Source organism: Centruroides sculpturatus, unplaced genomic scaffold (genome assembly GCF_000671375.1).
Source record: "Centruroides sculpturatus isolate CEXI.00-Female unplaced genomic scaffold, Cexi_2.0 scaffold421, whole genome shotgun sequence".
Classification (NCBI taxonomy): Eukaryota; Metazoa; Arthropoda; class Arachnida; order Scorpiones; family Buthidae; genus Centruroides; species Centruroides sculpturatus.
In genome coordinates, this window is record NW_019385018.1 from 155,198 (window position 1) to 161,197 (window position 6,000).

The 6,000-nt window shown below is 31.9% G+C and overlaps 1 protein-coding gene across 1 annotated transcript in view; it reads right to left on the reverse strand.

Annotated features, from left to right (window-relative positions):
* LOC111633500 (endothelial transcription factor GATA-2-like) overlaps positions 1–2,132 on the reverse strand; it is a 149,306-nt gene extending 147,174 nt beyond the window's left edge. The window contains exon 1 of the mRNA XM_023378080.1: positions 1,967–2,132. The gene's annotated coding sequence lies outside the window, so the exon portion shown is untranslated. The remainder of the gene's footprint in view (positions 1–1,966) is intronic.
* Between the last annotated feature and the right edge of the window lie 3,868 nt (positions 2,133–6,000).

Below are 6,000 nucleotides of genomic sequence, written 5' to 3' on the forward strand. Positions count from 1 at the left end.
TGAAAACTCAACGGGTTCGAGTTTCGTTGTTGGCTAATCTTAATACAACATCTAAGAGGATTCCAGCTACTGTCATGCGTCACCGCTTACAATATCACGTTTCGATCATTAACACTTTATTAGTTGATTTGATTACATGGCAGATCAAATATCGGCATGTCCTTGAACGGGGAAGTTTGACGATTAGGATTTACAGTCTACACGATAAAGAATAGCAAAGAAAGTCTCAGTATCCGGTTTATATAATTTTAGCCGAAAATTATTAATTTGTGAAAGAAACGAATAAACTAAACAAAAAAAGAATTTAAATATGTAAATGTGTTTATTGTAAACGTATATTTTTACGGTTTATCTGAGTTTTAAATAGTAAGCCGAATTTCCGTATAAATCCATATCAAAGACAACGCTCAGACTGTTTTTCAAGTGGCAAATGAATATTAAAATATTATAGCTTGTTATTTTAAAATTCTAAATAAAATAGTAGATAAAATTCAAATGTTAAAATTAAGTTCAAATTTATCATTTAATATTTTAAATAATTATTAATAAATAAAAACGAATTAAATTTCTACCTATATACTACTTTTTTGATGGAAATCCTCGTACGATATTAGGCCTATAACTTATTTCAAATAATGCATCGAATTAAAAATAAATTAATGAAATGACATATTAAATAAATATCAAAATAATAAAAAAATATATAAAAAATTTCACAAAATAACGTCTTAATATCAAATATTTTCACTCAAAAATAAATAAATGACAAGAAGAAGAAGAAAAATATCTGTTTTCTCAAAGAAGTTCAAATCCTATTTCAGATCTAAATTATTAAAACTTATTATTTTCATTAAAAATTCATAATATTCTTTAGAAAATCAAACACAATTAAATATTTTCTAATTCAGTTTAAGAAAAGAATCCCATGTAACAAAACGAATCGTATTGTTTTAAAAATAAATGAATATACGAATAATTAAAAAAAAATAAAAAAAAATTGAAATTTGACCGAAATCAATAAGAAAAGTAATGCAAACACAAAGCGAAAATGAAAAAAAGCAGGATTTATGGAAAATATTTTCCGCTCTCTCGTCGATAATAGTAAATGCAAAAGGTTCTTTCCCTTACAGCACAACAGTCAAGCAGTTAAATCAAAATTACAGGATGGTAGTGGTAGGAGATAGAAGATGAAAGCACTTCATTCGGAATTCGAACCGCCCGATAGATGAAAGAGATAAAGGTAAAATAAACAGCGACCAAGAAAAACTGAATGTAAATCTTACCTCGTCTGAAAACATCTGTCCATTTGGAACGACTAAAAGACGCAACATTGCCGATAAGACAACGGGCGTAGGGGAAGACGAAACAAAAAGCCATAACCGAGAGACAGCGAGAAGAAACGGCATTGAGAGAATAGAGTCGCCACCACTTAGCATACATGTCGTCAATTCAATCTGCCGGAGTGGGACGGCGATGGTGCAAAACGAGCCGACCAAAAAACATAACTGCCACTATCGAGCTAAACAAATGTAATTTAATTCGGTGGGATTAAAAACCGCTGGCCGGCCCACGGTTGCGAGTCGAGTGATAAATAAATGAAAGCACGGCCCGGTGCATCGCACGCGAAAGGCGGATAAAATAGGCTTGGCCGAAAGAACTGATAAGGTGTTTATTTGTAGCATCAACCAACAGCAGCCGAGTGAGGTAATTTCTAATGAGTAGGCACTAATCAATGGCTACAGAAGGAAGAATGGGGGCGCCTGGGGCCCAAGGGCGCCAACACCTCTCCTTTACATCCAGTAATCAGTTTTTGACAAGGGGGTGACGGCTCGGTGGTTCCGCCGCTGCCCCTACCCGAGCCGGCACAAGACGCGGGGTGGGTAAGGTGAATGTTTCTAAGATAGATAGCCGAGTGCAGAGTTGTAATAAATCTAGCGGAGATACGACCAACGGCCTCTAATCTTACCTCGATACTAGATGGCTTGCAGTCTTGTACGCAGTGCAGGGGTTTTCACCTTATCAGCGTACGCCCCAGACAGCTGTGTGTGTGGCTGGCTGCAGGCATAGAAGTGCAGTAAATCTTGCCTATAGAATGGTCTGGGTGAGATACGGCTGCTGCGTTTTATACGCCACTGGCAAATATAATATGTTTATCACAATATTTTAATGGCATGATCGATTGGGGCAAGCCTCATATCAGAGATCCCCATCTGACGAATAATGGGGGACTACTTGTGCGCGTGACGCTACGTTCCGGACCTCTGAGATGGGTGGAGCCGAGCGGCGAACGGCTGCCCAATCGTTTAACTGTAAATCGCTGACGTCGACGAGTTGTTTGGAGATACGCCCACACGGCCCGCTAAATGTGGACGAGTGCTTTTCTTCGGCCCGATTGAGAATCGAGTACAACGTCTTAATATCTTCCTAATTTAGTGGTCGCCGTCACATGACTGTAGACGTCACACTGCTTTATTTGTTACGACAGATTCATTCTGTCACGACATCGTAAAGATGGCTGCGGTTACGGATCACACATCTTTTTTTGTATTGTATTGTATTGTGAATGGGAGTTCGATAAATTGATTTTCGATTAACTTTATTGTTCTGTAGATGCAATTCGACGTACACTACCTGTTGATTCAGAATTTTCGATATTCACTACCAAGCCATTTAGAATTGCTTAAGATGTCAACTAATTCTTCACAATACATAATTTAAATCTGTATCTAATCTGTCTCTATGCAACTCTCCTATAATAGAATTAATGTTCATTTATTAAATAAGTTCATTTACCATTTATCATTTGCTGAGATTAATATTTTTAGTGTTCATCTAGGAGGAATTTCTTCATATTTTTATTCTTTCAGATATTTTTCGTTACAATAGAGAGAAAAACATGTCTATTTGAAAGAATATAAAAGTAAGACACTTCATATAAATTTGATTTATAATTCAAAAACTCAACTGTATAGTTAGTTGTAATAATAATAATTACTCTATTATTATTATTTCAAAAATGCTATAAAACTGATGTTCTGATGCAAGAAATAATTATTGATTTTGATCAATTATTATCACAGAATTTCTAGCCAATTTTTAATAATTATTCTAGACATCTTATCGAATTTATTCTCACTTTTAATCGCGAATTATCTCAAGTTTTCTTCTAAGAAATTTTCGAAAATTTCTTTCTCAATATTGCTATAATCCTTTTAAAAAGTCATCTACGTTGATAGTTTAATTTTATTCATTTTGTCAAATTAGTTTTAAGATTAATAGAAGAATAAATTGAAATTTATTTTAGAAGAGAATTTACGTCCTAAGCAGCAAAGATCTGATAATTTTATCTCCAAGTTTTTCAAAGTTATCTTTTAATTCCCAGCAATCAATTATCTTCAGATACAATTATTTAATGAGAAAATACTTCCAAATTATTTTAAATACATTAATATTTAAATTATAGTCACGGTGTTCAAATAATAGGTTTTTAAATATTTTCTGTATAAAATATTTTGCTTTAAAAAAATATACTTATTATAAATGGTGTATAGGCCAATTGTAATATTATACAAAAAAAGACAGAAATATTATTAAGAATACAAGCGGAAAATTTTCAGCTTTAACAAAATAGAAAAAAAAACCATTCAGAGGAGTATGTATAGGAAACTCTTTAATCTATATCAAATTCAGAGAGAAGAAGGAATAAAACACGAAAGCCTTTGGGGTAATTAAAAGTTGTTAGCCAAATCAGTCTGCATTAAGGTGTAAAACGCCGTATATTCTGTAATTAAGCGGGTAGAGAACAAAGAGCCACGTTTGCGATATGATCGCTTTGTCCAATGCACTACCACAGAACTTAATAGATATTCCAATACCGAATGTTCGCACCGAGCGAACAATCGGAAAAAAGATCCATTTAGTGACTATTAACAAGAACCTATTAGAAAACGCGCGCAGTGGCTTTTTTGTTGGAAAAACTCATCTGTCGAATGGTTACGCAAACACGTTATTGTCGGAAAGCAATTTATTCGCTATGCCCATAGAATCGAGAATAAATGGTAGAAATTTATATCATTTCGAATCTATTCTTCTATTAGGCCAATCGCCATTGCACAAAGTGATCTTGGCCAATCGACCATCTTTCACCTATTATCAACAGCAACAGCAATACTCTGAATAGATTGCGCTTCTATATCTTTTATTCCGTCTTTATCCGATCTTGACATTTCCAAGATTTTTTAATACAATTTATTACAATGTATATTTGTGTATATGTAAGCAATTTAATTTAGAATTTCTTCTTTGTTTAATCCGAAACTGTTCGTGACAATTGATTTAAATCTATTAGAGTATCCAATCATTTAATGTTTTCGAATGAATAGTCTATTATCTAACGTCTACCATCATCATTTCTGACATAGTCACTTAAATAAGTTGGCCATTTGTCCACAAAAATTTCCAAAATAAACAAATTTTACGATGTTCTCAATAAGATAGCCTAAAACACTATCAAAGAAAAATATTGTTTTTACTGTACGAAATTTTTACAATACTTTTTAAAGTTATTTTAAGTTCTTGTTACTAGCCAACGTTCTTTAATTAAATTTCATTAAGCAGTCCGACCGCTCACTTTAAAGCGCTAAATAAAAAGAAGTAATTTTACTATTTTGAAACTACACTTTCTATTCAATATGGCAGAACTCCAAAGATGAATCATTTGTCATTGTCTACAGTAATTGTTGATAAACTCACAACGGATAATTAACTACTCTTTCAATTTAGTAGGCCTCGATGTTTAAAATGCCAAAAGTGCGAATTTGACAATTTGAACGATGAAAATACTACTTGTTTTACGTAGATCTGTTAAAAAAAAAAGAAAGAAAACAATAGGATTATCCTGTAGTTTGTATTTAAAAAGTCTAATCAAATAATAAAACAGCATCTATAGGACATAGTTTTACAAAGTCGATAACAGATTGATATCAACTGATAGTTAGTAACCGATAGTAGAGGAAACCACAATGGCTGCTGTCTAGCAGTCATTAATTATTCGGAATGTGTGACCGAGACTTTGTTTGCTCGATTCTGACGTCATTCGTTCTTCTCGATTCAATCATCAGTTTGTTGACCTTAGCTTTATTGACAAAAAACAACACGACAAAAGAATGAATGGTAGATTCCCATGCCGTTAGTTAAGCTGTAGTTTAGATTCGCTTCTAAACATTGCTTACAGGTAGGTCTAAAAAAAGCATCTGTTTCTGAATTTAATATAAATCTATGTCAAAACAATTATTTTTATAACAATCTGTTTATTTTCATTTCTCAAATAATACTAAGCAGTGTTGAAATGAAGTTTACTAATTCCAATGAAAATATTGTATTTCAATAGCCTATTCAAAGAACAAATTATGCAAGAAAAGTTTTAAACATGTCTAAATCTTTATAATTACATCTGAAATCACTGGTCATTCTAAAATATATGTTGAAACTTATGTAAGGTCTGCTTCACAAAAGTTAGCCTATATACCATAATTATCACATAATACTAATTTTTAATCTTTTAACTTGTAGTATATTTATTAAACTGTGATTTTCAAATATAGTTTAAGTTATAAAATTTATGAATTTGTTTATTTTATTAAAATGGTTTAAAGACTATACTAATAAATACAATAGTAAATAACATATAAATTTTAATTTTGTTTTCATATATAATACAATTTCGATACATACAGTATTCAAATTGATAAATCAAGGAAGAGAGATGAAAGTTCATTATCGATTCATGGAGTCTTCTATGTAGTAGGCCTATTAGACAAATATACATTATAAAGAACTTTATAAATATTAAGCAAAATGGCTTCCGGTTCTATCGGCATTTACAATCCAAATCTCGATAAATATGATACGATATCCTAAAATGATAACATGACCAATTTTGAAGCGATGATAAATATATTTTTTTCTCACAATTTAACAATGATTTTCGATCTAAAGTAG